Source organism: Myxocyprinus asiaticus, chromosome 13 (assembly GCF_019703515.2).
Source record: "Myxocyprinus asiaticus isolate MX2 ecotype Aquarium Trade chromosome 13, UBuf_Myxa_2, whole genome shotgun sequence".
NCBI classification, from domain to species: Eukaryota; Metazoa; Chordata; class Actinopteri; order Cypriniformes; family Catostomidae; genus Myxocyprinus; species Myxocyprinus asiaticus.
Genome location: NC_059356.1, coordinates 47,103,082 through 47,114,188, shown reverse-complemented (window position 1 = coordinate 47,114,188; position 11,107 = coordinate 47,103,082). Strand labels below are relative to the sequence as shown.

The following is an 11,107-nucleotide window of genomic DNA, read 5'->3' as shown; positions in this document are numbered from 1 at the left end:
CTAAATTTTTTGAGTAGCTGCGCAACACTGTCAATGAGCTGCGTTTTATAGTGATGCATTCATATGCACATACAACACAACTCACGTGCCATGAATCCATTATGATATGGATCATACTTCACAAGTCCATGAAGATGGATTTTTATGAGGGCTATTCATACACTACCTGAGATGTGGCTCAGACTCAGTTTAGTTCATTAGCCTGTTAATGAGTACAGCTGAAGCAAAGGAGGAGGAAAATTCAGTGGGCGATTGGGGTTCAGTGTGTGACTGATCTTGTAGAACATTTTTACAACATTTCACAACGTTGCATTTTGGTTCTAATTCAGTTATGTAGCAGTATAACATTCAAAAAATGTTAAGAAATCAAACTTTATAACAAAACTGTAACCAAAGCATGACATGCAGTTTACTTATTTGGATTACAGAAATGATCAGTACCATACTGGAATTGGGTCATAATTCTTTATAACCAATATAATATATATATATATATATATATATATATATATATATATATATATATATATATATTTTTTTTTTTTTTTTTTTCACAAAAAAAAAAAATGACTAAATAGCAAATGTTTGTGGAATATTTTGTTTAGGTTTTAAAATAAAAATTATAAAAAAATATCTTTTTTTTTTTTTTAAAGACCAAACAACACTCAAAAAATAATTTTAAGATTTATCCATTTCAATTTCATAAAAAATGTATTTAATAAATCTAATTTAAAAACTAAATATTTTAAGTTACATTTAATATATTAAATATATAAACACTAAACAATTCAATATGATGAAATTTTGTAATGAAACTGAAATGCGTAAATCTAAAAACAAAACAAAAAAAAACAACAAAAAAAAACAGGCTACAATATTTTTTTAACGCTGTTTGTGAGACGTTTTGTTTAGGTTTTAAAATATTGTAATCTGTACATTTAAAAGAGATTATTAAAAATATGCAGTGATAATACTTTATAATAGAACATGCTGAACAAATTCTAATGAACTCAATACAACCAGGCCAGTACCATACAATACTTACTTCAATGTAACCAAAGTGAACTATGATTGATGGGATGTACGAACAATGTCAATGTTTCTGATACATTATGAAATATGTATTTGTAATGAAACCTGACATCTGCTGTATTAAGGATGTAGGAATAAAAACAACATTACAAACTTTTCACAACATAAAAAAAAAAAAGAAAAAAAAAAAAGCACCAAACGGTTTGAAGAAAACCGCACATGGCCAGCAGCATCTTTCTCGGGGGCCAAACTGTAAGGAAAGTCTTGCATAAAAATGCAATAATTGTAGATGCAAAATTCTATGTAAATAAACAGCTTGCAATTATATGAGAAACATCACTGCTCTTGCATTTCAAATGCAGAGTTGATTTATTAGTTTGTGACATCTGCAGGAAAACGAAACATTTTCCTCTTCACAGTGGTTCAAATCAAATATGACATTTGTTTAACAATTTTATTTTAACTATTCCTGTAACCATTCCTGTGCACTCTTGCAACTCTCTCCATCTATCTCACAAAAACTTGGTCAGTTGCAGCATTTGTTTGTTTGCACCAGATCGGTCGGTAATTAGTGCAAGACTCTGAAAGCTGCCGTCACAGCAGATGCAATACAAACCGAGCGAGCCAGTGAATTCTGAAAATCATCGAAGGATGAAATGTGAATATCAATCTCATTCTCTTCCCTGTCCGCTGCACAGATGACTCTCTGAGAAAGTTTTCCTGTAGAGACTTGTCAGACATGTACTTCCTCCAGTAACTGCGCCAGTCCAATCACAGAAATCACATTAATGACAGGGTGACAGGACTCAAATATTACCGCAGTGGAGATCAGACTCGCTTCACGTCAAAAAATGATCTACACTGACCCAGTAACTACAAGCAGAAAACATTTCAAATATAAAAGCCATGAAACAATTGGACAGAGCATAATAACAGTATTCAGATCATTTACAGTATAATATTTCATGTGTTTGTGACAATTGTATCTCTGTCGGCTGTTAAGTTTTTCTATTCTTATTCTCTGACATCATCCTACAGATTTTAAAAATGTTTAGTGTTTTGCTTCTCAGGCCACATCAATAATAGCACTGTTTTGTTGGGGTTTTTTTAAAGTCTTTTTTAATGTTTTGTCATTTTCTTTGGATAATCATTAAAACAATCTTAAGACCCCAGCACACTCACGGCGAAGTGCTTCTTCGTTCTTCACTCAGAGCCAAAAAGAAGTTTGAAACTGCTGATCAACGACTTCATTCAGACACTGGCCACGCATTTAGAGGAACTTTTAAATATGAGGATGCTCAAGACTACATGTATTACATCAACTAATATGAGATTAAAATGTGTTATCAGTGACTTAATGCATCATTCTATGAGTAGAATTCACACAAGATCAATAAAATAATCTGTTTTAACAATTTGATGATGATTTAAAGTAATATATAGTAGATAATGTGTAATTTGTAATGTTTACCTTTTGCATTTATAGCGCTAATGCGCTAACACACTATACACGGCCATAATACATGGAAATTACATTCTGTTATTGTTATTTATAATTAAACTAACACTACTGCAAAGATGGATGTATAATAGAGTGTTAATGGGTAGAATACAGACAAAAGAATGGTGATAGAGGCATATCTTACTTTGGGCAGATGTGTGAATGGCTTTCGCTGCAGAAGGCACATGAGTGAATTGAAGAGTACTTGAGAATATTTGATTCCTTTTGTACCTAATTAACTAATTAAACAAACCAAAAAAAATCACATGACATGTTCTTGAAATAATGTCTCTATGTGAACGATCGTACAGATGTAGGTCAGTTTGCACACCTCTGTGTTCATGCTGACTGTTCTAAACTGACTGAACAACGTAACTAGAATGAGTTATCAGCCTCAAAGTAGGTGGAGCTTTAGGTCACACCTACCGAAGACGTGGGCCAATAGCAGTAAGAAGGTGTTTAGCAGCAGGTAACATGTTTTCCTGAAAGTTCGCCCTGGTGATGAATCACCGAAACGAAATAAATAAATTAAAAAAACACCTTCTTTTAGGCCAGACTTTGTTCTAAATGGTGTCGCACCAGTTCGTTCTTCGATTTCATAAGAAGTGCGCTGGGGCCTTTAGTAGGGAATGTCCTTCTAGAGCAGGGGTGTCAAACTCAGTTCCTGGAGGGCTCCTGCTCCAAAATACCTCCTTGTAATCTTCAAGCACTCCTGAAGACCTTGATTAGCTGCTTCAGGTGTGTTTAATTAGGGTTGGAGCTAAACTCTGCTGGACTGTGGCCCTCCAGGAATCGAGTTTGACACCCCTGTTCTAGAGCAATCTTTCTTTTTTATCTAATAAGCTAATAATCAATATTATTATGTCCATTTTTCAGTGCTGTTGTCACAATGTTGACTTTTTTGTAAGTCAAGGCTGTTATAGCGAGCCCGCAGTTGCTGTCACATTTCTTACCCTCTGAATTCAGAGCGAGAGCAAATATCCATGTGTTGATGGTTAAATTTAGCACCAGTGTCAGAGTCGCCCATTTAACTGGTGAGGGGTGATTAACAGCCGATACATTATAGTCAAGAGACTCAATTACATCCCCATTATTTCATATAAGCGTACACTGCCCTCTCAGATTTATTGAAAATAGCAGGCTATTAAATTTTGCCACGTAACTCATCCCGTACCATTTGTGCCATAGACATGAACCATACCTCAAATCATGCTTCCTATGGATTGGACCAGTATGTAATAATCTAGCAACCACTCAGAATACCCTAATAACCGCACAGCAATGCAAAAAAACAAACAAAAAAAACCACTCAGAATTCCTTATGGAGATTTACAGTGAAAAAAATATCTTAATATTTCGGTCTGTTTCTCTCAGAAGCCTACCATATGAAGGAAGACTTGAACTATTAGACATATTGACTACATTTATGGCACTAGAATTGTGTGTGTGTTTTCTTTTTTTGGGGGGGGGGGGGGGGCTTAACAGCCACAGTTCCCATTCACTTTCATTAAATGGAATAGAGCAGACGGGATGTTCTTTTTGTATTTCATTTTTGGGTGAACTATTCTTTTAACTTGCTTGTGTGTCATTATAGAAAACTAACACTTCTCCGTCTCTCTCCAGCATACCGTTAACATTATTCGCTCTCGTTTTCTCTCATTCATACAATGTTTTTTGCACATTAATGATGTCTGCTGTTATATTTCTTAGTGTCAAAGCTTATGACTTCTCTAGATTGACGGCTTTAAATTTTTCTTTCTGAGATACCTTTAGTCACAGCTGTATGTAGGTTAGGCAATTAGCTATAGCTGTGAGCAGTGTCCTGCTCAACTACACACACACACAAACACACAAACACACACACACACACACACAAACACACAGAGAAATTAGAAGTATGATTTTTGTGTAGGCAGGAAGGTAAAGGAGGAAGCATAAAAGTCCTCAAGGTGATTTGAGTTTGAGGACATCTGTTTCTTCATGAACGAAGCCAAGAGTTAACATCTGCTCTCTGAAGACTTCCAGGATGCTTCACTCTTACAATCAACAGTATGAGGTCTGTAAAACATTATACTTAAAAAACAGAGTGCTGCTTGTTAAAGGAAAACCTATATGACTTTACAAACCCATATGACTTTCTTTTCTGTAGAACACATAAGGATGTCATGACGTATGGTTTCGAAGAAATGCACTGAAAAACTGATGAGGTCTGTTGTTATTGACGTCTGTTGTAATTTGATCATCCAAAATGATCAGATGTCTTCAGAAGATATGGAATATGATGCACGAGTCACATGGACTTCTTTTAATGCACTTTTAGGTGCATGTTTAAGCTTTAAAGTGAGTCAAAATCCAACTGATACTGTATGGATATAAGCAACCTGGACGTTCTTTAAAATGTTTCATTTTGTGTTCCACAAAACCAAGAAAGTCATATTTGTTAGGAACAATATGCAGCTGATTAAATAATGACAGAATTTTCACTTTTGGTTAAACTATTCCTTTAAGGCAAGTACCACCATTACTATTCTTTTGAACACATACAAAAGTATTCAATTCAGCTGGAGTTTTAAACATGTAAATTGCTCCACACATTTGTGCTACGGATGTGAAAGATGCATCAGATCATGCGACTTGTTGAGGAGTGGTGTGCTCCTGATCACACATACGATTTTCACCTGGCAGACGATAAAATGGGTGAAAAAATCCCATAGACTTACACTGAAGGAGGGACCCGAGTCATATCTGGAGAACAGAATATCGTAGAGACTTGGGAGTGGACTGTTGACTTCAAGCACCTAGTAACCACCCAGAACACCCTTCAGTAGCAACCCCCCAGAACATCTTGGCAACCATATAGCAATGCTCTAACAACAGCAAAACCACCTACAACACCAACACAACATTTTGCACCTAGTAACCCTCCAGAACACCCTTCAGTAGCAACCCTCCAGAACATCTTGGCAACCGTATAGCAATGCTCTAACAACAGCAAAACCACCTACAACACCAACACAACATTTTGCCTCTAATTTAGTAACCACCCAGAACACCCTTTAGTAGGAACTCCAAGAACACCTTGGCAACCATATAGCAATGCTCTGACAACAGCAAAACCACCTACAACACCAACACAACATTTTGCACAGGTACACACAAATACATTTGTCTTCACAAAATTGAAAAATCTTATTAAAAAAAAAAAAAAAACGATTGTATACTCATGTGGGTGGAGCCTTTTCCGCTGCAGAAACATTCCGAAATCTGATCGAAGGAGGTTTTGAATGCGGGACTGATTAAATGCCTCTACAGAGTGCAACAGTCTGGTACACAGAGTAGAAATCTCTTTCATTTTCTCTATAGGTATAGAATAGATTTTTTTAACAACAACTTATAAGCCTTTAAAGACAGGCCAACAGTACCATGAGCTCCAACACCAAACTCCTCTTGTTTATAGATGGTATACTCTATGCTTTTGGTGAAGCCATCAGTCTGTGTTTTCATTTTTCATAATTTCATTTTTTTTTTATCGTGTTTAATAGCAGAATTTATGCACTTGCCATGATCCTGAAGAGAAAGACCCCCCATTCCTAGTCTTATAGAATGAACATTACTGTAATAAAATTTTTGTAAACTGACTTTTACGTGCCATGGTCTACGTTTCATCGCAGTGTCCTGGTGAAATTAACACTAGAGGTGCTACAACACTTATGTTATGATATGGAAACACTTTTACTTTTTATATGGAAACTAACATTTTAATGCTTGTATTACAGTCCTTCTGCACATTTACACCAACATTTACAATGTGGTTAGTTTCCACAGTAGCTCACTTGATAGAGCATTGGACTTTGAACTCGGAAGGTTTGAGGCCAGCCAAATACGCAAGCTGACGTGCTACGAAAGTGTCAAAGAAGTGACACAAAATGTAGTTACTTCAGAAAATGAGATTTTCATTTCTCATTTTGTTTTTGGACACTATCGGTTAGGTTTAGGTGTTGGTTTAGGGTAAGGAGGTACGTTTAAAGGTACTCCATATAAAATTCTTGTTAAAATCCCTGTCTGATTACGACATCATTTCACTCGCTTTTGGTGCCTCCCACTGGACATTTCACTAGGAAACTGCAGCAAAATGTGTAATAAAGCACATAATTTAATCTAGCAAAAATGTTTCATGTACTGTTAAAGAGATCAGGCTGAACAAATCAGAGAATCATGGGAAATAAAGTGCACCAAAAGAGCTCTGCAGCCACCAGCCACTCCCTTGATGCATTGAATAACACAATTGAGTCGGTCTCCCTACACTCTCAAACTACTTACAACGTAAAGAATATATAAATATTCTGTACATATCTATGTATCTAAATATTTGGCAATCATCTTAAAATAAATTGTTTCTATAATAGTTTCATATTTTTCCATTGTTTTTAATTAGATTACGTCATTCGCAATGCTTCATGGGATTGTAGTTCATTCCCTCATTAAAGATTTTAAGTACACAGTCTTGTACCTTTGTCTCTTTGTCTGAATTTTCAAATATATTTTTGTTTCAAATAAAAGTTTGTAATGTAGTGATTCACCTCAGAGCTGGATGGTTTGGTTCATGTTGTTACAACCCCAGATATAGGGGTGATAGTGTAACAGGGTGTAACATTAACTATTAAAAATTACCTTATATGCTGGACAAACAGTTACCCAAACAAAAATGTTCTGGTGCAAAACAAGCTTCTCCCGGTGGGAAAACATACACAGAATGAAAAATGGCAGATGTAATGAGTGGTGGGATAAATATGGAATTGACCAGACAGATACGCGAAAGCAGACTAACATACAATATTTTACAAGCAACACAGAATCACATTTTTAACAACAATAGCAGTGATTACAAACGCAAAGTGATAGCGATAGCAAAGCTGCCATGGGTGGTCTGGAGGGCTGTTTTATTACTCCTGGTATGGGATGATTGGCGATGAGGGGTAGTGACATCAGCGGGTTAATGATGATTGATGGATGAATGGACCAATAACGGGGATCTAAGAAAGTGAAAGTAAACAAACAGACATGGGAAAAAGAGAACACATACAAACACGGCACAGGGATGTAACACCCCCACCCATAAAAACAAACATATACTGTTTATTAGAAGAAAATAGGAAAACTTAAAAGACCACAAACTGCAGCTAATTAAATTCTAGAAAGGGCATCAGCCACAACATTGTCCGCTCCTTTCTTGTGACGGATATCCAGGTTATATAATTCTGTACTACTTGTGACCAGCACATGAGGCACTGGTTCTGATTGTCCATGCATGATAGAAAGGTGAGGGGATTGTGATCGGTATAAACAACAATGGAAAGACTTGTGGAATCAACATAAACTTCAAAGTACTGGAGTCCGAGTATGAGTGCTAAAGTGTCTTTTTCCATGGTGGAGTAATTGAGCTGGTGTGGAGGTGAGGGCGTGGTCGAGCACCCGTCTGGGGAGAGAGAAAGCAGTAAGGACATCCACCTGAGATGAATTGTGACTAATTACCATTTCCATGTCCAGTGTAACAAGTTCATAATTTGGATCAAAAGGAGGAAGCGAAAGATGGCAATTCCCACACAGGAATGTCCTTTTATTTAACTCAAAAACTTATTCGTTTACAGTGCAACAGTACAGCTTCACACTGTACTTCAATATAAAAGAACAATGGCAGCAGCCTACACACATGCAGCTTCTCATCTGGGCTCTCTCTCCATTTCGGTGGACTAAGCCATCTTTTATCTCCACCGTCTCTCTCAGGTGGATGTCCTTACCCCTTTTTCTCTCCCAAGACGGGCGCTCGACCACACCCTCACCTCCACAGCTGTTTTTTGTTGAATTTCCTTTAAAAATAATAGATAGGGTGATCAAATCCAGATTCGTCCTCCTGGAGGAGTACCTACTGCATTGGCATCAACCTCGAGCTTAAAAGGCCGTGTAAATTCTGGTGCACTATACAACAAAGTTTAAAAATTCTCAAAAGCATGTTGGCAGTCATCTAGCCAAATGAAAGATGTGTATGGGCTGAGCAAACTTGTGAGAAGGTGAGCAATGGTAGAAAAGTTTTTACAAAAACCGCAGTAATACCCTGCCATGCCAAGAAACCAGTGCAGCTCGCACCCTGTTCTTGGGAAAGGGAACTCAGCAATGGCAGTAATCTTGGCCTCAACCGGGCGAACAAGACCTTGGCTGACCTGCTTACCCAAGTGGCTGTTGCCTGACCAAATTCACACTTTGCCAGGTTTAATGTTAGCGAGGCACTTGCCAACCGCTTGAAGACAGTTTTCAATAGTGACATATGCTGTAACTACACAGATGAATAAACAAAAAGGTCATCAAGGTATTAGTTACAGTTAGAAACACCTGATTACACCAAATTTACCAGTCTTTGGAAGGTTGCGGGTGCGTTCCGCAATCCAAATGCCATAACCGAATATTGTAAAAAATGATCTGGAGTGAAGTGTGGGGGGTGAGTGGAACTTGCCAAAAACCTTTAAGTAAATCTAGTTTTGTGATAAAAGGGGCGGAACCCAAATTATCAATATAATCTTCCATTCTAGGCAATGGATAGCAATCTGGCACAGTGACAGCATTTACCTTTCGGTAATCTGTGCAAAAACGGAAAGTTCCACGAGGCTTTGATACGAAGAGACATGGGGAACTCCACGGACTACAGCTATGCTTAGCCAAATGATTCTCCAGTAAGTATTCTGCTTCATTTACTCTATATGCATGCTGTTTGATAGGAACAGTAGTTACTTGGATGTCATGTTGCAAAACTGTCGTTTGAGAAGGCACATCACCAGAAAGATAGGGGAATTAATTAATTAAATTGTTAATATCTTGCATCTGTTCCATGGATAAATGAGTAAGATGTATTGACAGATTTTTTAACATCTCCGAATTAGACAATTGCTTTGGGGCATTGTGCAATACCAGACCGTCCTCGTCAGCACCAAGGTCACCAGTGGAGGGGGGTGTATCCTCACAGGTTACTGATTTGTCAGGTGAGTTTATGGAATGATAAGACTTGAGCATATTAATGTGGCAAACACGTGATTGTCATTTTCTATCGGGAGTGCAAATGACATAATCTGTTTCACTTATCCGTTTTACAACAGTGTATGGACCAGAAAAATGGGCAGACAGTGCAGAACCAGGGAAGGGCAACAGAACCAGGACGTCATCACCAGGTTGGAAACAGTGAGAACAGCTTTCTCGTCATAATGTTGTTTCATGCCTTTTTGCGCAACTGTAAGCGATTCCCGGGCAAGAAAGCAGGCATAGTGCAAACGCTCTTGGAATCAGCTCACATAATCCAAAACATTATATTTTTCGAACCAATATTCATCATTTTCTCTTTTAAAACTTTCAAAGGTCCTCTTACAGTTTGTCCAAACACAAGTGATGCTTGTACTGTCTCACGGAAAGCAAATAAAATCAATGGAACACCTTCGTCCCAATACTTTCCTGTATTCATACAATATTTTCTGAGCATTTATTTTAATGTTTGGTGAAACCTTTCTAGTTCCCCTTGACTTTTAGGGTGGTAAGCAATTGACAATTTTTGAGAAATTGAAAGGGATTTTAAAACCTGGGTGAAAAGTCTAGACAGAATAATTTTTTACCTTGGTCAGTTTGATAAGTTTTGGGATGTTCGAATGTATAAAAAATTTAATGAGAGTTTAGACAAAGACGGGAGCTGTAATTTTTCGTGGTGGGATGGCCTAGTGGAAACGGGTAGCAGTGCACATGATTGTAAGCAAAAATGGATTACTGGATTTTGTTTTTGGCAGGGGACCGACACAATCAACAATAACGTGTTCGAATGGCTCACCAATCACAGGAATGGGCAATAGTGGCGCAGGTGGAATCACCTGATTAGGCTTTCCCATCAATTGACATGTTTGGCATGTCCGGCAGATTTCGGCTACATCTTTCTTGAGACCGGGCCAAAGAGAATATGGTTGTTAGTTTTCATTACTCCCAGATGACCAGACAGCTGGTGATCATGTGCAAACCTCAACACCTGCTGCCGATAAACAGCGGGGACTACAATCTGAAACACAGCATTCCAGTCAAGGTCAGTAAAAGTGTTAGAACACCATTTACACATTAGCAAACCATCTTCAACAAAGTAAGCAACTTTTTCCTCTTTGGCAATGTCAGAGTCCACAGCAGAGGAAAAACATTTACTCAGGGACTGATCAGCTTTTTGTGCAGTGATAATTTGTTCACGAGTGACAGACAAGGTTAAGTTGTCAGGGCTTGTCACAGCGTTTTCTGTACTTTCAGACAATTGACTATTGAATTGTCTGCTTTCTTCCAGATATGACAAGGTCAGACTGAGTTGGAGGTGATTCATCTACAAATACAAAAGCCATAAAATAATCAGTCAAGCTAATTCCGTCATCCATTTTACGCGATTGAGCTCGCGTAACAGCGCATGCAGAAAACAGGTGTGGTGAACAATAGGACCAGATGACATTCCAGGAGCCAGTTTGTGGCAGAGCACCTCCCTAACTGTCAAGGCAAAGAAGAGTGGCTCCA

The 11,107-nt window shown here is 37.7% G+C and overlaps 1 long non-coding RNA gene across 1 annotated transcript; it reads left to right on the top strand.

The window, feature by feature from the left end:
- The first annotated feature begins 9,116 nt into the window (after nucleotides 1–9,116).
- Nucleotides 9,117–10,551, top strand: LOC127449929 (uncharacterized). Its single transcript, XR_007898882.1, has 4 exons — nucleotides 9,117–9,258; nucleotides 9,466–9,564; nucleotides 9,679–9,750; nucleotides 10,354–10,551. It is a non-coding gene; the product is annotated as an uncharacterized LOC127449929 (long non-coding RNA).
- The last annotated feature ends 556 nt before the right edge of the window (nucleotides 10,552–11,107 follow it).